The sequence below is a fragment of the Gymnoscopelus braueri genome (assembly GCF_963280865.1).
Source record: "Gymnoscopelus braueri genome assembly, chromosome: 17".
In the NCBI taxonomy this organism is placed as follows: Eukaryota; Metazoa; Chordata; class Actinopteri; order Myctophiformes; family Myctophidae; genus Gymnoscopelus; species Gymnoscopelus braueri.
In genome coordinates, this window is record NC_137617.1 from 2204981 (window position 1) to 2231708 (window position 26728).

Sequence of the window (26728 nt, forward strand, 5' to 3'; positions counted from 1 at the left end):
CTGCATTTTTTTTCTTCTACTTTTGGTACATTCTGATACCAATACTTTTGTACTTTTACACAAGTATCATTTTATATTCCGGACTTTTATTTGTATTTCTACATTGGGTACTGATACTTTTACTTAATTAAAACAATTTGAGTACTTTTCCCACCACTGCATGTGATACATTGCATTTTGCCGCCCAATGAAATCGATCGACTACAAACCAGAAAGAACCAATCAGAGCGCAGAGCGTCCCTCCAAGCTATGGGAGCTGAGGTGCTGTACTGAGATGACAGCTGATTCTCAGGGGCAGTGTCACTGTAGTGGAAGCTCCACATTGACACTGATCTGGACACTAAAACAACACGTTTACTTCATAACAGCTCAATAAAACAACTTTAACAATGAGATCCTGGCGGGGAAAATGAATGTATTTACATCTTTATGGACTGGGATGAGTCTGATCCTGATGACCTGACTGCAAAAAGGAAAGAAAACAAGCCCACATCATGTAAAAAACTGTTGGATCATGATTCATGGGTGAATGTAACGGATCTTCAGATTGAACGTCTCTAAACAGGTAAGAAACGCATACTAATAATATAAGCCTTCTTTTGGAGTTTTGATGTTTATTTGCAAAGGAAATGCGTTAAAAAAAAAAGCACATTCCCATGACTGGACTTCCATCCCGATCTGGATAGAGACACATTGGAAACTTTTTTTTACAGGTTTTACTTTGAACTAATAACTGTACTAGCCTGGGATCAAGACTATCATAGATGTATTTGATCGATTTTAACATTTGCATATCTATATGAAAGTAAACGTCAGACTCTGAGGATTCATAGAGGACTCCATGATAGTCTTGATCCCAGGCTACCTATAGACTGTTAAACAAGACACAACAATAGTTTCCTCTCCCACCTGTTTACACATTAAATATGTATGATTATTTGTCTTTTTGAAAGCCAAATGTTGAAGGACTGAATATTATATCCAGTATTCCATTTCCAGTATCCAGTATATTATATACTGCTGACCAGTGTTTTTTTGGGGCGTACCTAGCCATGGATCCAAGACGGTCATCTGTCATGACCGTCATGGCTGAACTTCAAAATAGTGTCTGCAGTTTCTCCCTTTTTGGTCCGTACATCTACATTAACGTTCAGATTATATATATAAAAAGCTTAACCAATGGCCACGGATGTTACGACTATGTTCGGGCCCTCAGAAGTATACCCGTATATTCCGTATTGTTCAATAAAAAGCATATTTTATCCAATTGGTCCATTTTCTCATAGAGTTATAATGTATCAAAGTGCAATACACTCCCCAACCGATAGGGTCGCGTAGTTGAAAGCATAGGGAAAAAATAACCACTGATCGGATTAAAATGCTTTTTATTGATCAATACGGAACATACGGGTACTTTAGAGGGCCCGTACAGTATTGTAACATCCGTGGCCATTGGCTAAGTACTTTATATTTTAAATCTGAACGTTTATGTAGATGTGCGGACTAAAAAGGGAGAAAGTGCAAACACTATGTTGAAGTTCATCCATGACTGAGAGTTATGTATCAGGGCTAGGGCGTACGTATATTTTCCAGAGTTTACTAACAGCTCCAGTCAGAGCTTAGTGAGGTGGACATCAGAACTGTTAAGGTTTATGAATGGAACTCCACTCCACACATAGTGATGGGAAAAGAAGATGCAATGTCACTTTCTATTGTACGTTCACACGATCATTGAAATGCAGTGTTGGAAAAAGTACTTACATTTTGTCTTAAGTAAAAGTATCAATACTGCAATGTAGAAACACTCTGTTACAAGCAAAAAGTCAATAAAAAATGTAAATGTAATGCAATCAAAATGTACTTGAGGAAAAGTATTAGCATCAAAATATTAAAGTACCAAAAGTCATCATGCCGAATGTCATCATGTCTAAAATGTGTAAAAGATCTTTTGAAAATAGCCGATCTACAAGCTCACAAGTCACAACACAACGTGTGGTGAGCTTGTAGATCAGCTATTTTCAAAAAGACAAAGTTCAAATAGGGCTGAAGTGGTTAATGTATGTTTTGTAATAATACTCAAAAGTAACTAGCAACTAGTAACCAAAGTTCAAATAATTGCAGTGGAGTAAAAGTACAATATGTGCCTTTGAGATGTAGTGGAGTAGAAGTAAAAGTATAGACAATTGGAAATACTCCAGTAAAGTAAAATTACCTCAAAATTGTACTGAAGTACAGTACTTGAGTAAATGTACTTACTTTCCACCACTGTTTAAATGTGTCTTTCTGTCTGTCCTATAGGCTACACATGATACACTTATAAATACACACAACTTTGCTACACATAATTCCCTTAGCCCTAGAATGGCTGTGATATTACATACATTTCATTAGCCTTGGATCAAGTAGACTATCATAGATGTATTTTATCGAGTCTGACCTTTATCAAACTTGATGACAAGACTCAAAAGTCAGACTCAATATAAAATACGTAAATATGATAATCTTGATCCAAGGCTAACATTTCATGTATTCTATGAAATGTATGTAATGTTATCACAGCCATGCTGTGAGCAGTGATTCTCAGGCACTGTTTATTTTTCCAAGGACCCTTTACATTTGATAAGACTTTTTAATCTCTGTCTGGGACCACAACCTAATTGTTAGACATGGTTTCATCCCTGATTATGTCATTTGGTCCAGAATTCCTTTACATACTGTAGATGTAACGTCTGTCTGTCTGTCTGTCTGTCTGTCTGTCTGTCTCTCTGTCTGTCTATCTATCTGTCTGTCTGTCTGTCTGTCTGTCTGTCATCAATATTCTGGAGGGAGCATTCTGCAGCGCGACACGTTGTGAGCTTGTAGATCTGCTATTTTTTGACGCAGAGAATTGGTGTAGACAGAAACAAATCGGTCCAAGTATCAGAGACACCTCGGGTCCAGTATCGGTCATTTAGCTGCCAGGGGACCACCTGGAACCCCCTCAAGGAGTCCTGGGGGGTCCCTGAACGCCACATTGAGAACCACTGCATCAGAGCTCAGGTTCAGGCACAGTGCAGCACCCCTAGAAGTTCTTTTTGAAGTACATTTTGAAAACGTTTCAGAAATAGTGTAAATAGCAGATCTGCAAGCTCGCAATACGCCGCGATGCGACACGTAGTGAGCTTGTAGATCGGCTAGTTCCACTATTTTGTAACACATTTTGAGTATGAAATATTAAATATGGTGTATTTTGGCCATAATATGAGGCATTATACATTTTTCGATTTTTGATTGTTGGTTATTGGTAATTTCTTTCTGTATTTAAGTTTTTTGACATATCTGCCCCCGTGCAACTTTGTTTACAAGGCCTAAAAGCCTTTGACAATTAATCGTCAAGCAAAATTTCATAATCGTGACAGCCCTACAAATGGGGTTGCATTCAAGTGTACTCAAACAGTGTGTGCAATGACTCAACAGTGCACGTCTCTCCATTGATGGCTAGGTAACGCTTACATGACCTTCGGGGTAATTTGTTGTAGCGTCAAGGGGGATTTATACTTAGTTGTTTTCCGCTGTCAGTCACAACTGAAAATAGAGTCATCATAACGCATCGCCCTGCGACGTGCTGTAACTCCATCTTTTCACTTATTTATGGACCACAACGGAAACGCGCGTTGGCTTTTTTTTGCGTACATCCATGTTGACGTTTTTTAGTTAGTGGAGGTATATCTGTGACCGGCTGCTGGCATTGTGCACAGGGGATTTGGGAGTGATAGGTTCAGCGGTCTGCAGACAGACAGACAGACAGACACTAAAGGCCTTTGCAGACAGGGTGCGATTAGTCAATCAGTTTTTACCGCATGCGAAAAGACGCACAAATCGAACTGGGTTCGATTTAAAAAAAAAAACGCATCGCCGCATCGCATCGCTGCATGGTAAATTCGGTGCCGGTGTGCATGAGGTCATTGAGAACCATGTGTTCATTAAAAATAATATATTGTCCGTTTTTTCCGTGCGAAAAATCGCACCCTGTCTGCAAAGGCCTTTATAGATGGCTAGACTTCTGTGCTATAAAAAGAATCTTCTTAGGCTAACTATTGTGTAACACAGAATATAACACGTGTATTAATAGAATTTTGTGCTCTGTCATGAACGTGTATTGCAAGCTGCTGGACAGAGCATGTCCTCAGGTCAGGATGGTTCTCTCATTTAAAGGCAGAGTCTGTAATCATAATGTAAACAAAGGGCAGCCCAGTGTTGCTGATGCTGTAAATGCTTTGTTTACATCACATTGGTAAAGTTAACAGGCCTATATTTCCAATATTTTCATCGTTTTAGTAGCACCAGAATGATTATTTTCCTCAAATTATCCATGTGAATCAATAAACCTCAAATGTATAATGTGAAACAAATTACAGATTGGGTCTTTAAGCATCAAACAAGTGGTATCAGCGGTAATAGAGAAGACACTTAAAATCTGTTCCTCATTCAGCACCTGCACGATAGCTTCACGTCCCTCTATGGCAGAAGTGGTTTGTAAAGGCCAAGCCTCAACAAAGACAAACAGCTGAGGTTTGTCAGTCTTGTCATGTCTTTTTTTTTTATATTTTTGGGGCTTTTCTGCCTTTATTTATTTATAGTGGAAAGTGGAGATGGACAGGAACGGGTCTCGAACCCGCGATGCACTGTCAGGCTACATTAGAGCCAAGGTGCCCGGACCACTAGGTCAGCGGTCCGGGCCAGTCTTGTCATTTCAACTGTGATTGAAATGCTTCACGTGGTTTTGGTGCAATCATTTGGCTGGTTAAACAAACCTTTAGCAAGCATTTCAGTTCTTCTTTCTTGACACGATAGTCTTTCTTTTTCCTACCAGTTCTTTAGAGTATGCTCTGTTTTTATTTGAGCAAGTGGTTAAAGAAGCATACGTTGCTCTTTCTTACAGCGTTTCTCTGATCACCCACACGGTACGGTACAGGACGGCAAATTCAAAATCTGTAATAGACGAACAAAGCCAACATTGTGGCATTTTAAGCATTGCCTACATACATTTCTTTCTCTGTTCAGCACTGCAGGCCTCTTTCCATTCTCTTTTGAGGTACTAGAAGAACTGTGACTCGCCTTGTGTTGGAGCCAGTGTCTGTAAAGACCCTATAGTTGAACCCCTGCTGGTCATGACATGCCATTAAAATATCCCTTGTTGAACATTTCGCATGGCCGTAATAATTAAACAGCCATTGCTGTTAGTTAATGGCTGTTTTCCACTGACAAAGAATAAAGCATTCATAAGTGCTGCTGTCGATTGCACCTGTCATGTCAGGAAGCTGAATACTCCATTTTACAGTCCTCTAAAGCAGTCGTTCTCAAACTTTTTCATGCCAAGGACCCCCAAATTGATATGTATTTGGTCGCGGACCCCCATCTGAAAATGTTTTGTGCCAGGGACCCCCAGAAGAGAAGATTTATGTATTCAAACGTTTCCAAACATTTTCGATATTTTTAAATTTTGTGAGCTTGTAGATCTGCTATTTTTGAATAGCCAACATATAAATGGATAAAGTGGTTAAAATGATTGTGATGCTACAATAACTACTTTTACTGGGGACCCCCTGGAACAACCCCTGGGGGTCCCCGGACCCCACTTTGAGGACCACTGGTCTAAAGACAAGGGCTTTCAGGGTCAAATCAAGTCAGCCATTGTTCATATCCATATTACAAAGGATGCAAAAAAATATCCAGTCACTCTCGCTCTCTAACACTCTCTTTGTGACTCGATTAAAACGTCTATTGTTTAACCACATGAACCCTAGCGTCCCTATTCTGGGGCGAACATTGGGCGTCTACAAGCTCTTGGTCAAGCTTGTAGATCGGCTAAGTATTTGGTGTAGAGTGAGAACATTGGGGGGCCTAGGCTAGTACAGTATAGTCAGTACATTGCTGCACTGTGATTCAGTGTGACCAGCTCAGTGGCCTTGAGGTCAGAGTGTCCGCCCTGAGATTGGGAGGTCAGGGTTTGATCCCCGGCCGGGTCATACCAAAGACCATAAAAATGGGTTCCAATGCTTGGCACCCCGCTTGGCACTCAGTATTAAGGGTTGGATTGATAGTATGTCCCTGCAACATACTAGCGTCATGTCCAGGGGGAGTATTTGTTGCCTGGGACCAGACGAATCAGCCAGTGCAACAAAAACAAAATTGCCCTCTGCGATTTGGGTCTGGCCCCTCTTCGCTGTGAATCCATGTCCTGCTCCCGAAGTCTGGGGTGACCAATCAGGGCCCAGTATTCAAATATGGGAGAGTCAGGGAGACTATAATTGGTAGTTGGTTGTACCACGCAGTGATAGTCTGGCCACGCAAGGCTAGAGTACTTGTACATCAAGTTGGCTGATGCTACAGAAACAGGAGATAGGCTCCTGCCCCATGGGCCACAGGGCTCGGCAAGGCTTACTTACCGTAGCGTACCATGTGAATGATGTTGTCAGCTTGAAGATCATCACTACTCTTTTCAGCAAGTGACACAGTGCGTGTTGTTGGATTTGACAGATATTCTGCTTGGATGTTGTGCTGGATGTTGCCAGCTGACTAGACGGCTTGGGACACAATGCTGCTCAAAATAGACACATTTTGGTTTCATAATGGCGTTTCATCACATTGTCACACCTTACAATAGCTACTGTCTGACTGCAAATGAGACACATTGGTCCATTTGTGGTATGACCGCTCCGTGAGGGAGAATGAATGCGAATGTTTCCATCTTTAAGGACATCATCAACATTACTTTGCTTGGCCATTTGTTTTGATGCGATCTTTTGTTGAAATTAGCTGTTGCACATTTGCTAGTATCTCCCTGACACAACTTGTTAGTGTTGACCAGTGTTGCCATGTCCGCTTATTATAAGGAACTTTGGGCTTGTTTTTATTTGTACAGTTGCTTGTAAAACATTGGTAGTTGCAGGTTGCGTTTCTTTTTGGGCTTGTTTCTAAAGTGTAGTTTGCTTATTTGGGCTTGTTTCCTAATGTAGTTTAAACTAGTGGTTCTCAAACAATTTCATGTCAAGGACCCTCCAAATGAATAATATGTATTTAGCCGTGGACCGCCATCTGAAAGTATTTTGTGCCAGGGACCCCCACACAAGATTTGTGGTGTTAAAATGTTTCTAAAATATTAAAAATATGTTTTAAAGAATTTTAGCAGCTTGTAATCTGCTATTTTCAAATAGCCATTGTATATCGGGATAAAGTGGTTTGCTGGGGACCCCCTGTGTGAGTGATCGTGTGGCCTAGTAGTCGCTTTTTTTGGGCTTGTTTTCGTATACCTGTCTGCTTGTTTCTCTCACAAAATGGCAACACTGCTAGTGATGACTGATGAACTGCTCACTGTGATTTAGACACAACAGGAGCTCGTCTGTCTCAGTTGAGGAGTGACAGTAAAAAAACAGAGGCTGACAGTAGAGCTGTCTTCCTCAGCTAAAGATAACAAAGTCAAGGACTTTGCCAACTGAGCCACTTAAAGGTAGGGTAAGTGATTTTCTTTGGTTAAAATAAGTGTTAAATAGCTCTATATTCTGATAGTACTCATTGCTATAGAGTGTTTGTTCAGTAAAAGGAGTCTCCTTGTCTCTCCAGCTCTTTATAAAACAGAAAATGCATTTTTGTTTCAGTTTCAGTTTCATTTCCAATTTTATCCAATCAGGATAGAGAACTCAATCAGGATATAGATTAAACAAGTGAAATTGGAAGTGATGACACTAAGAAATGAGCTGATGAGCAGATGGAACTGGAACACTATAAAAATGAAGCTTAAAAATGGGTACTTTCTCCTGATTGGCTGAGATTTTGACACCTACCGGAAAATGTGTTTTCTGTTTATTAAAGAGCTGGAGAGACGGGGAGACTCCTGTTACTGAACAAACACTCTATAGCAATGATTACTATCAGAATATAGTGCTTTAACCTCTTAACAAAATACTTTTTGTTTAAACCAAAACTTATCACTTACCCTACCTTTAACTACCGCTTAAGCACAAAAAAAGTACATTATTTAAAAAATTGCTGATCTACAAGCTTGTAGATATTTTGGCAACAATTTTGTAAAGATTTACAAAAAAATGGGATGCCATTGGGATGAAGTGGTTAATTGGTTTAATTGACAAATCTGTGAGTTTCCCCAAATGCAATGATTTAAAGAGGTATGTTTGCATACTTTTATGCAAACATACCTCTTTAAATCTCACACTTACCAGAGAGGTGCTGATGATTTTTCCATGAAATAATCAATTCAGAGATGGAAAAAAAACAGGGCCTAATAATGGACTGGAATGGATCTTGAACTTCATGTGGCCAGTCTGTGATGTCAGTCAGCAGTCTGTGATGTCAGTCAGCAGTCTGTGATGTCAGTTATCTATGACATATCTATGACATATGAATCAATATTTGAGCCAGGTTTTCGCCCGATTCAACCTCATTCACTATTCCTGTTTCCGGTTGTCATGAAGTCGGGTACAGGGACCCTCAGGGTTCCTTGTTGAAGGGGTTCTAAATGGACCCTTACAGGTTTGACCCTTACGGGTCCATTTGGTTCCACATTTGTACACTCTCAGAGTTATGGGGGGCGTGATTGAAATTAAAACGTTTGAGAACCACTATTCAATGAATATCATGTCCTGAGGTCAGGATGGGCATATTCACTTAGGGGCTCTGTGCACAGAAAGCGTTTTTTTGAGCTGCCAGCGCCTTTCTGGCATCCCATCATTTTCCGTCCGAGCGAGGGGAAAATTGGAGAGGAGCGCTGCTCATTAATGTCACGTTTGATCTTCCTGGCTGTGTCTGACAACCCTGCTAATCGTAGTTGCAGCGTGGCTATCTATTTATGCTAATGACACAGGTGACACAACGTTTGAGCACAGCAACCTCTGATAGGTTCAAACTAAGGGATGCATGATTTAGACATTTTGGCCAATATCCGATATTCGACTATTTGCATGGTCACATGGATATTTTCTGAAGTTTTCAGTGGGGATTACCATACACTTTTTATACAGTAACTGACTGTGATTCTGGGTGCAGATGCAGACTTCTAACAAACAGTGCATTCGTATTACCTGATGTATTTGCCTACTGATGCACAAAGTAGTTCAAACAATGTAAATGTAGTACTTTTATTTAACATTTTTCCAACTTAGTTTGATCCTTTTGAAAGCTTCTCCAGAAAACGGTACGATACTGATATCGCATTTTTAAGGCCGATATTGCCGATATATATATATATATATATATATATATATATATATATATATATATATATATATATGGGTGCATCCCTAGTTCAAACGGTGCGGACATCAGTAAACACTGCATGTGAGCGCTCTGAACGTGATATCCAAAGTGCTCCTCTGCTCATAAAATGCTTTCTGTGGACACTAGACACGGGCCCCGAACTCTCAAGTTAATTAAGTTTCATCCAGGGGCTGTTCAGTGGAGGGCGTTGGATATGAAATGCCTGCCAGAGAGACCCTAGTTCACTGTCTGTCCATGTACACCTGTTGAATTATTGAGAGCCAGTATCTCGTATCAGAGCTCATGGTGATATTTGACCCCGTTTGTGTGTCAGTTTGCACACGTTACACGACACACAACACTTCGACACCAGGTCCGAACACACACATTCATGTCTAAACAACTAGACTCATCAGGACTGTTATATCCATTGATTAGGCATCATCTATTGCACTCACTATTAAGACCAGAGGAGATATAGGGTAAGATGAGATTTTATTAAAAAAAAAAATGCAATTCATTATTAATCAAACTATTGTTATTGTTAAATTGCTTCATCACAGCAGTGATGAATCACATATAGGGATGGGCATTTGGACATTTCTTTGTAAACGTGTAACCTTTGGAATGTGGGCGGCTAACCGCGGTGAACAGTCTATGATGTCATATCAATAAATAAAGTTGCAGTCCATATGTGTGGGCAGTTCAAATAGGGCCTAAAACATGTATTGTAACCAGTGGTGGAAAAATTACTCAGATATTTTACTTAAGTAAAAGTATCAATACTGCAATTTAGAAATTTTCCGGAATGTCCGGAGTAAATGTACGGAATAAAAAAATGACTTCAGTAAAAGTACAAAAGGATTGATATCAAAATGTACTTAAAGTACCAAAAGTAAAAGTACTTAAATGACGACGCGTTGATCGGCTATTTTCAAATAGCCTATGCATACAATAGGGCTAAAGTGGTTAATGTATGTTTTATAATATAATAATTGATAATTGCAAAGTAACTAGCAACTAAAGTTTTCAAATAATTGTAGCGGAGTAAAAGAACAATATTTGCCTCTGAGATGTAGTGGAGTTCTTCTCCTCAAATGTTTTTTATTTTATTTTATTTATTAGGTATTGTATCATTATATTTACCTTATTTATTCCATAAAAAATATGTTAGTAACGGTTAGTGACACACATTTCGGTTAAACGGTTAACCATTTCACTGCCCCATCCCTACGTGTATATAGCAGAAGATGGATCAGCGTATAATATAGCAAAAAAAAAGATAACAAATAAATACATAAATCCACTAACAAGCCATGTTATGGATAATTACATATTTTAGTGCAGTGTTGCATCATGACTAAAGTTTAATTCCAGCTACGGAAAGTATCAATCTTTCTCCTCCTTTATGGCGTTATGTAATCTTCCACAGAGTTCTTGGCAGGTCATAAGCAGAGAAAGAACAACGGCAGCATTCCTCACATTCTGCTGCGAGCGGAGCTTACGTTCAAACTGGATCCAGCCACAGGCAGACTGACTGTGAACTGACTGTGAGCACATGAAATGATAAGAATGAGGATGAGACTTGGTGAATAATAACACGCTCTGAGAAATCTGCTCCGTAGATATACTCAATAACAACATAAACACTAGTGTCCCTATTCTGGGCATGTCGTAGTAGTAGGTCAACATTCAATGAAAATAGCAGATCTACAAGCTCTTAGTGCTCTGCACCTTGACACTTGTCATGACTCAATAGTGAATTTAAGAATGTTAGTATAGAGATAGATGGCAAGCTGTGTAACACAGGTCACAGGTAGGATTTAATAACCAACAGGATGTCCCGGTCAAATTAAAGCAGTTGTTCTCAATCCTTTTCATTTCGAGACCCCCCGGTTAGGAATGCATTGGAGCCATGACTCTGAGAGTGTGCACTCTCAGAGTCATGGCTTTGTAAGGATCCATTTGGTTCCTAACTATCAATGAGTTAGCTGGGGACCCCCTGGAACTCCCTCAAGGACCCCTGGGGTCCCCCACTTTGAACCACTGGGGGGGGGGGTCATTCATGTAAACCTGTACCCCTGAGGTGAGTCAGCCCAATATATGGCCAGGTGACTGTGAAATCTTACAGATTGAGTGTAGATGTCTGTCCCATGTCCCTGGTGACTGCTTGATGCACCCAGTCGCATGTGTGTGGTACCCTTGGATGCTGCTGCGATATCATAGGCCGTACTGTCTCGGTCAAACACACATCCTCAATAAAAGTGTCTGTCGGTTGCCGTCGTAGTGTAGCCTCGCAGTGATGTGAGTGTGTGGGTGACTGTGACTTTAACATCCCGAGGCAGAGAAAGCCTGTTGCGTGTCTAATGCGAGGTGTGATCACTCAGTTGTTATGAACTTAACGATCGTGTGTGTGTGTGTGTGTGTGTGTGTGTGTGTGTGTGTGTGTGTGTGTGTGTGTGTGTGTGTGTGTGTGTGTGTGTGTGTGTGTGTGTGTGTGTGTGTGTGTGTGTGTGTGTGTGTGTGTGTGTGTGTGTGTGTGTGTGTGTGTGTGTGTGTGTGTGTGTGTGTGTGTGTGTGTGTGTGTGTGGAGACAGAGATGCTTTAGACCAGTGCCCAGACCAGGCACGTCAAAATTCAAAGGCACACACCTGTCTTCACAGCGACAATAGACGATTAGTTCGTCTCTTTTTGATATTTCTCAACATTTGTGAAAAGAATTATAAACAGGGATGCCAGGTTAAGGGATTAAAAACATATTGTTTTTGTGTATAGAATTTTAAGATTAGTTTTAGAAGTAGTGATCTAGTAAATTGCAATAATAATGTGTGGTAGTCACATCTGGACTTGTGTCACGGCGTTTCAGAACTTAGTTCACTTAGTAGTTAGTTCAGAACTAGTGAACACACCAGTGAGCCCAGCCCATATAATGCTCTAGACCATTTATCTGAGACAGAGATGAAGCAGGGACCCCCCACTACATACTATATAAAATTGTGTTGCAGATTAAACATTTTCATAGATTTCATAGATTTGTTAGACAGCTTGCATGTTCATTTGGTTTACATATATGATATTTTCTGTCAGTATGTTGGATTCATGTTAATGTGTAGTGTATATACTATTTTCAGACATTTAACCACTTAAAGGAGTACTTGACCCAAAAAATTACTTATTTTCTATAAATTACACACCCCATGAAGCATTGAATTCAAGTTGTTTTTTAGTTTTTGTCACATTCCTGAGCCAATAATTTGATGACCGGTGGTAAGATGGTAATGTCTCCGGTAGGACACACAAAGGAGACTCTCTGAGTCTCCTACCGGAAATAGACCCGGTCGTCAAATAATTGGTCAGGAATGTGTCAAAAACAAAAAAATGCCTTGAATTCAATGCTTCATGGGGTGCTTCATACTACACCAATGCTTCATACTACACCAAACCTCTTTACCGAAAAAAGCTCTACAAGCTCTCAATGCGACGCAAGCTTGTAGATCAGCTACATGCTGGTTCTTATAAATACACATAAAAAGTTCCTATCACTCAAAGATTTGGCAGCCCCCTCTGTACTGTAGTAACTGGCCAACTGGCAGCCCCACCTTCAGTTAATGCGGCCCACAGGTTAATATGGAAATACTGATACAATATATTATTGATTTCAGCTGTTCCAATTCCAAACAAACCGATTTAATTACTTCAGTCTATATTAGTAGCTTAATGACTATTAAAATTCTATTGTCTTTTTTATGTCCAATGTATTTGTATTTAAGTTCATAAAGTTAAAATATACGTATAACTAAATGCATTTGACATTAAATAATTGTTTTACTTTTCAGGATTCCAATTCAAAAATAGTAAAAATGGCAGATCTACAAGCTCAAAACGCGTCGCAGATCGGCTGTTTTTGCTACTTTTGTGTGACATAGAATGGCGAATTTATTGATTTACGGAAAAAGTTACAATACGGAGATAAGAGGTGTCTGCCCGGCAGTATATGCAATGTGGCCCTCTGGAGTGAGTGTGGAAATATAGTGGCCCTCTCCATCATCAAAGTTGCCCCTCCCCTGCTTTAAGGGGTCCTAAAGTTACTCTGACAGTATACAAATGCACACGTTACAAAACCAAAATGCACATGTTACAAAACCAAAATGCACATGTTACAAAACCAAAATGCACAGGTTACAAAACCAAAATGCACACGTTACAAAACCAAATGGAAGGGTCCATTTGGTTCCATTTGTATACTGTCAGTGTTAAGGGGGGGTCCTTGAAATGTAAACGTTTGAGAACCACAGCTCTAGAGTAGACACTGAACAGTGTTAAGAACGAGAGTGGTGCAGTGGGTCGTGAGTCAGGGCGGAGGATAGATTCTCACATTGATGTTTTTCTGTGAGTTCATGTGTTTTGGTGAAGTCTCACAGGAGGAGACATGATGTGGTTGCGTAACCTAACGGCTCATATGAGAACTATTAGTCGTCCTCCTCGCCCCGCACGTTGTGTGGGTGTGGCGGTGGATCTTCATCACCATCATCCTCGTCATCCTCATCATCACCAGGCACCTCTGGGCAGTGGTGGAAAAAGTACTCTTTTTTTTACTTAAAGGGATACTTCACTTTCACATAAAATAAACATTAAAAATAAATATAAAAAGAAAATTAAAGAAGTTATGGCAAAATAAAGGCCCCCTCACACATTAGTAGGACACTCTAATGCGTGAGGGGGCCGTGATTTTTCCATTACTTTTTTCATTTATTTTTAATATATTTTTTAAATGTTTATTTTATGTGAAAGTGAAGTATCCCTTTAAGGAAAAGTATCAATACTGCAATATAGAAGTACTCCGTTACAAGTAATAGTCTGGAATTCAAAATGTACTTGAGTAAAAGTACAAAAGTATTGGCATCAAAATGTACTTAATGTACAAAAGTAAAAGTACTAAAATGTTTGAAAATAGCAGATCTACTGTACAAGCTCACAACGCATCGCATCACGTTGTAAAAGTACAAAATACTTGGCATCAAAATATACTTAAATACCAAAAGTAAAAGTACAAACATTTTGGAAATTGCAGATCTACAAGCTCAATACGCGTCGCTTTGCAACGAGTTGTGAGCTTGTAGATCTGCTATTTTCAAATAGCCTAGGTATAAAATAGGGCTGAAGTGGTTAATGTGTGTTTCATAATATCATAATTTATCTGAAAAGTAACTAGTAACTAAAGTTTTAAAATAATTGTAGTGGAGTAAAAGTACAATATTTGCCTCTGAGATGTAGTGGAGTAGAAGTAAAAGTATTGGAAATTGGCAATACTCAAGTAAAGTACAAATACCTCAACATTTTACTTAAGTACAGTACTTAAGTAAATGTGCTTAGTTACTTTCCACCACTGTCATCATCACCAGGCACCTCTCTGGGGTCCGTCTCAGGGAAACCCCCCCCTCCCCTCCCTTCCCCTCCCCTCCGCCTCGTCAAACACTTCCCCGTCTCCTTGACGACCGGAGGCGGGGCCCGGCTCTGAGCGCGGCCTCGGCCAGCTGCATGGGATTGGTCGTCCTCTCTGTGGGAATGTTTATACAAAAGAGCACTGATGATGGAAGAAGTACTCACATGTTTTTTTACTTTAAGTAAAAGTATCCACACCACAATGTAAAAAAAAAGAAATACTTTGTTACTGGGAAAAGTTTGGTGTTCCAAAATGTACTTGACTAAAAGTATACAAGTATTGGCTTCAAACTATACTTAAATTACCAAAAGCAAAAGTACTCATTACGCAGAATGTCCCATTTCACAAGTTTTTGAAACGTATAAGAATCTTTTGAAAATGGCAGAACTATAAGCTCACAACGCTTTTAGGTTGGCTATTTTCAAATAACCGGAGTACATAGGGTTACTGCATGTTTTATAATAATAATCTAAATCTACAAAGTAACTAGTAAAGCTTTCAAATAATTCTAGGAGAGTGAAAAGTATAATATTTTCCACAGAGATGTAGTGGAGTAGAAGTACAAGTACGGTATATAAAATTGGAAATACTGCAGTTGAGTAAAAAAATAATACCTCAAAATTGTACTTAAGTACAGTGAGTTTTTGAGTTTTGTTTTCATTTACTTGAGTAAATGTATTCAGTTACTTCCCACCTCTACAAAAGAGCAGCTCCACCCTTTGTGAACGACGTGTGAACCAACGGCATTAATATTCAATACATGCACGTCAGGGAGAGAGAGGAATGAGAAAACGTGTGTGTGTGTGTGTGTGTGTGTGTGTGTGTGTGTGTGTGTGTGTGTGTGTGTGTGTGTGTGTGTGTGTGTGTGTGTGTGTGTGTGTGTGTGTGTGTGTGTGTGTGTGTGTGTGTGTGTGTGTGTGTGTGTGTGTGTGTGTGTGTGTCGCTGTTGAGGGCCAGTTGCACGTTGGTCTCTTGCACCCAAAAAGAACCGATCTGCAAGCTCACAACGTGTTGCAGCGCGACATGTTGTGAGCTTGTAGATCGGCTATTTTTGGGGGTTGGGGTTCAACATGGTAAAATCACCGTCCTAAAATGTAGTATAGTTAAAAGTATAGTAATAAAAACCTGTGTGTGTGTGTGTTGGCTCTTGTGCGCTCACATTTGGAGCACATTTCCTCGACTTTGAGCATGACCACATGTCACAAGTATTGAAAAGTGAGGAAAATCCAACAAATCTAGGACAATTTGTTTGTCTGAGGATCGTTAGTTGCCTGTTTTTTTCTTCCTTTCTTTTTTCCTCTTTCAGCATTTCAGCTTTATTCTTGAGAGAGAGAGAGACAGAGAGACAGAGAGACAGAGAGAGAGCGAGAGAGAGAGACACAGAGAGAGAGAGAGACAGACACACACACAGAGACAGAGAGAGGACGACATGCTGCAAAGGGCTCCGGGTAGGACTTGAACCCACCCGGGCCAGCAGTGGGAAAGGACTAGACTAGAGCATTATTTATGTGGTATGCACTCTGAACACGCGTGAGCCACCTGGGGCCGGCTTTTAGGGTTATAGGGTTACAATGAAGTGAAGTTAAGTACTTTATTCATCCCCGTGGGGAGGCTGGTCCTCTGCATTTAACCCATCCCTACCATTAGGAGCAATGTTTGTCTCTAACATGTATGACATAATCATCATAATCAGTCTTTATTGACCCATAGGGCAGTGGTTCTCAAAGTTTTTATTGTCAAGGACCCTCAAATTGATATGTATTTGGCCGCGGAGCCCCAATATAAAAATGTGGTTTGTGCCAGGCACCTCCAGAAGCAAAGATTTTAGTTTAAATTGTTTGCTTTAAAATACTGTATATTCAAGGATACATTTTCACGATCTTTCCAAAATAGCAGATCTACAAGCTCATAGCGTGGCACGAAGTGACGCGCTATGAGCTTGTATATCTGCTATTTTTGAATAGCACAAGTATACAAAATATGTTGAAGTGGCTAAAATGATTGTGACGCTATGTGAACTAATTTTGCTGGGGACACCCCCCCCCCCAAGTGACGATCGAGGGGAACGATCAGTGTAATTTGTGAGAGGCTAAACGTGTGATGGCTTTATCGTTCTTTATCAGAAAGTGTGGGTTTTGGGGAGGCCGATAATCTTGGATGCAATACGGGGTAATACTGAAAGGTTTATGGTGTGGTGTGTGTGTGTGTGAGGACACTCAACGTGAAGTTGGTGAACACGGGCAGAACATGCTAACATGCTCTAACACATGGAAGGCCCCATGCTGGTTCAAACCTAGGACATTCGGTGCCGTGTCATTGTTCTGACGGCGCATTGTTCCGACGGTTACTAACCCTATACCTAACCCTAACCGCACGCGGAAGCCACGTAGTCGGAGTAATGGGATGTCGGACTTATGGGCAGTCCCCGGACATTCTTGGTTTAGTTTAGTTACATTGTAATATAAAATAGAAACAATACATCAAAAGAAAAGGAAGATGCCGATAGGGTTATTTGGAATCATTTCCTTAAAGGACAACTTTGGTTTATTACAACCAAGGTTTATATTTTAGCTTGTAATTAAAGTAAATAAAAGATGAGTGTTATTTTTTTTTCATTTACTGCTTTCTATAGTTTTAGCAATTTTCGCGATATTTTTTACAGTGGGCTAAATATACCTTTTTTACACAATAAAAAAGGTCCTGTGGTCTTTGATGGCCAGATGTGAGTTATTGGGGGCTAGAAGAGCTACTGTAAATAATAATAAAGAAAACACCGGGTTGTTGTGTAAAAAAAGACATATTTAGCCACCGGACAGAATGCCCCCGCCCACTGTAAAAAAGATCGCGAAAATTGCTAAAACTATAGAAAGCAGTAAATTAAAAAAATGTAACACTCATATTTTATTTACTTTAATTACAATCTAAAACATAAACCTTGGTTGTAAAAAACTAAAGTTGTCCTTTAATGGAAGAGGTCATTAAATAACTTGCTTTAAAAGTTCAACAAGAACTGCACAGAAAAAGAAAAAGACATATTGAGTAAGAATTACACATCAGAACTAAATCATGTAGACTACAGTGAGGAAGAAATTATATATATATATATTTTTTAAGTTTCTAAAATATTGGCAAGGATAGTGATGACTTTAGTGATGCGTCTAGAGGGTTCCACAACTGAGGGCTTCTATATTTCATGAAAAATGTATGTTTTGAAGTACGACAGAAAGGGTAAATCAAAGTCATTGCTTTGCCTTGCTGTCAGGCAACAGTACCACTGAGACATCGTGCCACCCAGGGCCGGATTCTGAGACCTGCACTGTATACCTTCTCTTTATATCTTTTTGTCATCAGTTTCCTTCCATAGAGTGAAAAGAAAACTAACCATGAGATAGTTTCATAAGCCTGTCGTTGGCAAAACAAACCAACCTGCTGGCAGCCTTTTAGTTTCTATTAATTTGATTGATTGTGTGCTTTCACTATATCATTCTTTATATATAACAATAACAATCATTCCTCAATTCCCAGGATGATTTTGGAATCAGTCCACCCCTGACTGGGTCACATTTGGCCCAATTTTCCAGAGTGCCCCCCTGACCCTTTTAGGCCCTTGGGCCTGGGTTGCCCATTCAGGGCTCCAGCTCTGGTACCAACCCAATTAATTAAGTAAGGTAATAAGTAGGTTGGAGAGGCTTATTGTCAGTATCAGCAAGACCCCTGGGAAATGGAATGCTGAGGTGGAGCGCAACACCTACCATCAGCTCCCGGTACCTACCGCACGACTTGCCGCACTCAAGCTGTGTTAATCATACGCTGAGTTGGCGGTGCCCAGGATCGAACCCATGACCTTTGTGGTCCAAAGGCGAGGGGACGCTAGGGTTCATGTGGTTATAGCTAGGTCAAGCGTTAAGGTTCACAGTGTTGTGGTTAGGGAATACATGTTGTCGAATAGAAGATCCTCAAGTAGGATAAGATGAAATAGTGTGGTAGAGAGGATATGTGTGTGTTTGTTTGGGAGATGTGAGGGAGTACGGAAAAAATCAAGGATTAGGAAGAAGTAGGGAGATTCCCTCATACATCATGAGTATCATGCATCATCTTTTCTTTGCCATGACTGATGACGAGTGGCGTAAAGTAACTAAGTACATTTACTCAAGTACTGTACTTAAGTACAATTTTGAGGTATTTTTTGCTTTACTGGAGTATTTCCCATTTTCAGTATTTTTAATTCTACTCCATTACATCTTAGAGGCAAATATTACACTACAATTATTTGAAAACTTTAGTTACTAGTTACTTTGTAGAATTGGATTATTATTACAAAACATTCATTAACCACTTCAGCATATATACAATTCAGACATTTGAAAATAGCCGATCTACAAGCTCACTACAGTATGTGTCGCGATGTGAGCTTGTAGATCTGCTATTTTCAAAAGATTTTCACACATTTTATACATTTGAAAACTTGTGAAATGGGACATTCTGCAGAATGAGTACTTTTGTTCTTCTGTACTTAAATCGAGTACATTTTTAATTCTGGACTTTTACTTGCAACAGAATAGTTCATTTGAGTACTTTTTCCACCACTACTGATGACTGCCCCTAATAGTTAGGTAATAGTTAAATTCTTGACAAATTACCCCAACACCCCAACAACGGGGTTTTTTGTGTTATCCTTTTAGCATAGCTTTGTTACTGTACTTCTGTTCTTTGTTAAAACACAAAGTTGTGAAGTCGTCAATCAAAACAACATCTATATGGGAAACTATTGTTACTATTTTTTATTATTATTGGCTTCACTGTGTCATCAACCTATAAAATGGAAGTGAGATTACAAAAGCATTGAACAGCGACTCCTAACTTGCGTTGCGTGGAAGGTAACAGCTTTGACAGCAGTACAGTACGACCACATCGTTCATGGAATAATCTTATTCCACATTACGGTGGCAGTAAAAGTAGCAGAATGAATGTTTTCCCATGTTTGTCCTACATTTCATAACGGACAGTGATCACTGTAGCAGAAGAAAGCATATTTCCTTCATATATCTTGTGGAGTCAGGTCAGGTGGTGTCTGGCACCGCCATCGTGGCACTGCTCTGGAGCCATGGACTAAATAGCACTGCCATGGGAACACACAGGCCTGCCCTATACCTACTGACATCACTAGTCAGTGTGGGAGCTTGTCTATGCTTCTTCCTCTAAACCACTGTTTCTCAATGTAGGGTTCAGGGACCACACAGGGACACTTTACAAGTCTGTAACTCTGAGAGTGTACAAATGGAACCAAATGGACCCTTATGGGTCCATTTGGTTCCATTTGTACACTCTCAGAGTTAAGTTAATACAAAGAGGATTTTACAGTGTAGACTGGGATCCCAGAGCAAAAAAATAAAAAAAATAATCTAGGAATGGGGATCATTATTATCATAATGTCTTTCTTGATTTTGATCACCTTATCGAATCCACTATCGATCCTTTTCTTGGTATAGTAGCTGTTGGCATATTGGTTCTAATCTGGGGCACTCGATTTCTTACATTTAATTTCGGCAGACAATCAAAGGTAGAGCATGTCTTCAGCTGATGCACAACATTGAACTATTACACATGCAAGACATTAAATTCATGTTCCTTGTTTTTACTGGTACTGTAGTTGGCGATACATTCAACAGAAGTCAAAAGATCTATTAGAACAATATATGTTAGTGACAGTGATTTGATTTCAATGTCATGACATGACTCTCGTCTCTGGAGACATGAATCAATTGATAAACCAAAACCTTACAGATTTTCCGGTTCTCAATAACTTTGGAATCGATTCCGATTCTCGATCCCCATCCCTAATCAAATGGTGGTCTGTGGCCTAATGGATATCAAACTGGGGGTCCCTTGAAATAAAAAAATAACATTGATAATCACTTAACTAAACAATACTGGAACCCTAATCTATAGTGTAAGATTTTAGACTAGAGATTAGGGTTCCAGTATAGTTTAGTGCTCTCTCAGTGTTTATTTTAACTCTGAGAGTGGACAAATGGAACGGGTCCATTTGGTTCCATTTATACACTCTCAGAGTTACTCACCCGTAAGGGGCCATTTGGAACCCTGGTGGTCCTGGAACTCGATGTTGAGAAGAACCAGTGCTCTAAATGCTTTCTGAAATGGTCTGTGTTTTTATGCATTGCTTTGAAGCTTTGCTTGTCTGCTCATCTGCGGTAGAACAGGACAGCTTTAGGAAAGAAAGTGAAACAGCATTTGGCATATAAAGGGGATTTTACTTTGGTTGCTAAATGTGTCCTTTTTTTTCGCCCAGCTGGCTGAGCAGACTGTGCTGACTCATCTGATAGAAACTCACTATAAAGCACACTTCTCTCTTTAACTACTTAAGCTCTATTTTATACCTCGCCTACTTAGTATAGCCAAAGTATAACTAATTGCCATGCGACATGTTAGCATTGTAGAGCTTGTAGTCCGGCTATTTTAGAATTATTAGTGAAAACACTTGAAATATTGTGATTCATTTTTTACATTTTCACCTATAATGACATGACCTATAGGGACGCCAGACTTAACCCATTAAAACTGGGAACGTATCTGTGTAACCACTTCAACCCTTATCTTATACTTTGGCTATTTTTGAAAAATCGTGAAAATGTGTGCAAATCTTTGAATATATTATATGTTTTTTAAAGCGAGCATTTTTAAATCTTTGCTTCTGGGGGGTCCCTGAAACAACATATTTTGAGATGGGGGTCCGCGGCCAAATACATATCATTTTGGGGGTCCTTGACATGAAAAAGTTTGAGAACCACTATAGCAACATAAGTTTTTTTTTTAAACTGTTAGGATTTAGAAGACATTAAGAATCCCCAGAAGCAAAGATTTGAGTTACAAATGTTCGCTTAAAAAAAATAATATATATATTCAAAGATTTGCACAAACTTTCATGATTGAAAAAAAAATAGCAGATCTACAAGCTCATAGCGCACTCTGTGCCATGCTATGAGCTTGTATATCTGCTATTTATGAATAGCCAAAGTATAAGATGCCGGTTAATGTAGTTAAAATCTAAAATGTGCTTTCCCGTCTTAATGGCTTAATGTGGTAAATATCCCATTCTCTGGTCTGTTATGTACAATGCAGGTGACTTACTTCATTACTGCACTGATATGATCTTGCTGGTATGTTTTGATTGATTGAATATTTTATTAGACAAAAATGTAAACAGCACGGAAGTACAGTAACACATTTGGGCTTTAATGATAACACAAATAAGTCCTGTGGATTTGTTTTCTTTGTGGTCCTTTGTATTCAATTTGTCAAATAATACATGTTATTTAAAAATACACATATTTAGAAAGGAGAAGGAAAAAAAACAGGAACAGGGAAAAACTGGGCATCTTTCTGTGAACTGTATTTTAACCTAATTATTAATATTTTACCCATGATGGAACATAAAACGCTATTAAAAGATCAAACTGACTGAAGATCATGTTTAGTCTCATGTTGACATTACTGCCCACTATTTTGGGATCCACATGGGAACAGAATGTCTCTAATGTGGGTCATAACACATTACAACAACAACATAAAATAACATAACATTTTATTCAACAAAGAAGTTCTGGATTGCAGCTTTATTGTTATGTTGTTCCACTCATTCAAGCTAAGGATTCCATTTTGACATTTTCTAGTTTAACCCAAACATTGAAACTATAGCATACTGTACAGCAGGGGTGGGTTTTCAACATTTTTCAGGCCAAGGACCCCCCTTAGCTGAGAGAGAGATGAAGCAGGGACCCCCACTGCATGTTAATTTGTATTTTCGTTTAACCAGTTAACCCCTCAATACTTAGAAAACCTTTTATTGTATTTTGGGGGTCCTTTTGGGGTCCCTGGCAGAAAAAAATCTAAATGCATTTTTCAGCGGCCAAATACTTATCAATTTGGGGGTCTGAGAGCCACTGCACTACAGCATCACAGCATGTGACAGGGTTATGGCATCATGACACACAGCAAGTGTTGTCCCCTGGGAGAACTTACGCCTGTTTTATGCTTGAGCAGCACGTAGATCGTCTATTTTGGGTGTGCTAGTGCAAACCAGCTATGAATCACAGGCTCTGAACAAGCATGGCTGCTGTTGACAACTGTCAGCCAGACATGTGTGGAAAAAAGACCAGACAGTGAAGAGAAAAGCGGGACAAATGTTTCTGTTGTGTTTAAACGTCCAGAACCATCTAGTAGCGGCTCAGCCACCTGTTCTGGGCCTGCGCTGCTCTGAGTCCAAAGCAGCTTTTTTTATTTTGAGTGTTTTGTGTGGATGCAGCATTCTGACTAGAAAGGACACAACAATGAGCCATCGATAGGTTCAAACAATCAGGAATATCAAAACCTCTGTCTGTCTGCCCACAACCCAGCGCACTCCAGAAGATTCCACCCACCTGTGTGTGTGTGTGTGTGTGTGTGTGTGTGTGTGTGTGTGTGTGTGTGTGTGTGTGTGTGTGTGTGTGTGTGTGTGTGTGTGTGTGTGTGTGTGTGTGTGTGTGTGTGTGTGTGTGTGTGTGTGTGTGTGTGTGTGTGTGTGTGTGTGTGTGTGTGTGTGTGTGTGTGTGTGTGTGTGTGTGTGTGTGTGTCTGGCAGTCTGAATGTGATGGAATGACGCTTGTGTGTGTGTACGTGGTACTGGCTACACTATATTGGCATCAGATGTCCCTCCCACCCGTTCAATAAAAACAAAGGCAGTCAGCAAATGTCTCTGCCTCGCACGCACACACACACACACACACACACACACACACACACACACACACACACACACACACACACACACACACACACACACACACATGTTGCCTCTGGTAGTTTACAGTGGATTCTATCAGATGCCAACCGTTTTGTTTTCTATCTTCTTTTAGTTGTGATGTCAAACCGCATGGAACAGCGACCTCTGAACCAGATGAATACAGTGTAATGTGAGTATTATAAACGCACACACACACACACACACCTCACGCTGGAGACACTGAAGCCTAATCCAGTGGTTGTCAAACTTTTCAGGGCCGCGACCCCCCACAAATAATCTTATTTGAACTGGGGACCCCCCACCCTGACAAGCACTTGAAAATGTAGGAGTTGAGGCATTACATTTTGATTGACTCTGTTACACAGATAAATATTGTGAAAATAGCTGATCTACAAGCTTGTAGAACGGCTATTTTCAAAACTTTAGCTTATTTCTTAGCTAATATTAGACAATTTGGACAATGTTTGACCATTTTATAGTATAGTCTGTTGATTACTTTTGACGCAGTAATGGTCTTATTATTTTGTATTATAATAAAAATACAAATATAAATCCTTGTCACTTCAGAAATGTGCAGATACCCTGTATACACTTGTACTATATGTTGATTTGTTTACTGTAGAGTGACCCCACCAAAATCATTTAGGGACCCCCCTGGGGGTACCGACCCACAGTTTGAGAACCACTGGCCTAATCTATACTCTGTTTCGCTCTCCGAAAATAACTGATCTTTTCGGGAAGCGACACTCTTGCAATTAGTCCGTGAGCCAGGGGGGTTGGTCACTACCATCTGAGGGGAATAATGCTCATAGTGATTTTTGTCAAGGTATGCATGTCTAGAGTTAGAAAATATGTGATAGCCTTGCACCAATGGTAGCTTTATGGGTGCTATCATGCAGTTTATTTTATAACACTAGGCGAAAATGACATGGGTCAGTCTATGAAAACATACTATTAACCCCCCCAAAAAAATATACAAAAGGTTTTTCAATTGGTTCTGGTACGTCTAGGCATGCTTAAGAACATACAAAAAAATCGAAGAAATTATATTTCTCGTAAAGCCATCATTTTCAAGATGGCGTCCAATATGACTGCCATGAGCTTAAATGGCTTTATGATACTGTTCAACCTAGAAAGGTGGTTTTGGTGTCTAAAAGTAGGTTTTAGGGTTCAAGAAATATGGCTGAATCAGTGAAATTACCATCAGTTAATTATTTATTGCCAAATCAAAGATGGTGTCCATCCCATGGTGACTAAATTATGTTAAAAACAACAAAATATTGCAGTTGTGTGAGGGAATCTGTGAACTTATGGTGATTCATATGGGGACCGGGGGGTTCATAGGTGTAGAATCTATTTCTACTGTTATATTTTCACTTGCTGGTCAGTCTTTGGCCTATGTGCTAAAGGTCAGGTCAAGGTCTCTCTCGCACCTTATCGTCCAACCAGATGTCCAAGCAGGCAGCAGATATGGTCACTGGTTGACATACAGTAGGCCCTATTCACCTCACAATTGACATGGAGCCGTTTGTTGACACCTTACAGGTATGGAATCAGCCAGAAAAGCTCTATAATGTAATTGTGTTATACAGTCATTCTTCAGCTGCATTGCAAAACTGATGCAAGGTTCAGCACTGGAAGTGGAAATGCATGTGGTTGCAGAACATGACAGGCAAGTTCAGTGGTCAGTCCTGAGTCAGCAGCACTCTTGAAGTGGTTTCTCTTAACTTGGCCAAAGACATTTGAACAGATACAGCAGTAGCCTACCTGGACACTGCGCATTTCCATCCTACTGGCTGACAGTGGATAGACAACTTCTTCCTACACTACACATCCACCAGTTTGAATGTGCAGGGAGACACATTGACATTAACTTCACCTTTTCTCTCATGAAGCACATGACTGAAGCACTTCTTCCGTGCTGGCCATGTGCAGTGTGCTTGATATCTAACCCAGTGCCTGCCGAAGATGCATGTGCTCCATACTATAGAGGCTAAGCTAGACCTTGTCTGTCTGCACCATGATGGATTCTGGATCACTGTCTCTGCTCACCAGTCTGGGGAGCAGACTGCCATAACGATCAGGAAAGATGCTGTCATGATGCATGAGTGGAGTGGACTGAAGCCTTCCCCAAAATGTGCAGAAACAGTAGAGGGAGAGTTGAAGCACTGGTGTGTCTTGGTCATAAAATATTGGGGTGTATCCTCACACACAGAAAGATCACCCATATGAGATGTCATCATGAAGAGTAAGAACATGAAGCAGAAGCCGTTGAGCATGTTGTACACCTTCAATGCTGACGATAGATACTGCATTTAGTCATGATGAGGCAGACATCACCATGATTTCCTATATCCCTGATGCAGCCATCTCTGGAAAGGGTGTGATACACATGCTCAGTGATTTAACTGATGTTCTTGTCCTGTTGGTGTATTGGGGTGTATCAGGTGGACCTACAGTGTAAAGTACAGATGGAGCATTGTGATGGGACAGTCTTATATGTATGGCAAAGGCAAGATCAGAGCACACACCACTTTGCTGGCAGGGAACTTCCCAGGCTACCCTGATGTGCTGGGTGAGGTGGGTGCCACAAGTCAATGGCCCTTCCTCCAACACCGACCAACCTGTTGCACCACATGTGGGCTCATTTACAAGTGATGTTGTGGAAAGTGGCAGACCACCAAGCTCCACCTGACAAGTCGTTTGATGTCACAAAATTTGGATGGGAGATCCAGGATATTCCTGTTCCTGTCATTGCTAAGGGTGACCCAGCACCGTCAGAGCTATGTGACATGGTGCAATATCAGTGAGAAGTACATCACTGATGTACTGTAACTGCTCTGGTGAAGATGGTTACTGATGATATGTTCATGCTACAGATGAGGAGTGATGTCAATAAGGAGGTACCCTCACAAAAACATGCAGTAATCCTGGTCACTATACTGCCTCCCCCTGGCCAGCCGGGGCGCCTGATGGAGGGGAAGGGAACTGGCTGGAATAACGTGTTCCTTCCACACGCTACGTCCAACCAGGGAAACTCTCCCCTGTCAGGTGACAAGAAGGTCAGTTGGCTCTCATGCATTGAAGGAGGCATGAGCTCGGCCCTGGCCTCCCTAGGTTGGCAGAGGGAAGGTAGTGCCCAGGATTACATAGACAATTGGCACTGGGTGTAAAAAAATAGGGTTACAAAATCGTGGGATAAAAAGGATGAGGTAGAACAGGATGTGGGTTGG

The 26728-nt window shown here is 40.3% G+C and overlaps 1 protein-coding gene across 1 annotated transcript in view; it reads left to right on the forward strand.

Moving 5' to 3' along the window:
* Nucleotides 1-322: 322 nt before the first annotated feature.
* The window catches only part of dnmbp (dynamin binding protein), a 116159-nt gene continuing 89753 nt past the window's right edge, over nt 323-26728 (forward strand). Inside the window, exons 1-2 of the mRNA XM_080454512.1 lie at nt 323-565; nt 23608-23664. The gene's annotated coding sequence lies outside the window, so the exon portion shown is untranslated. The remainder of the gene's footprint in view (nt 566-23607; nt 23665-26728) is intronic.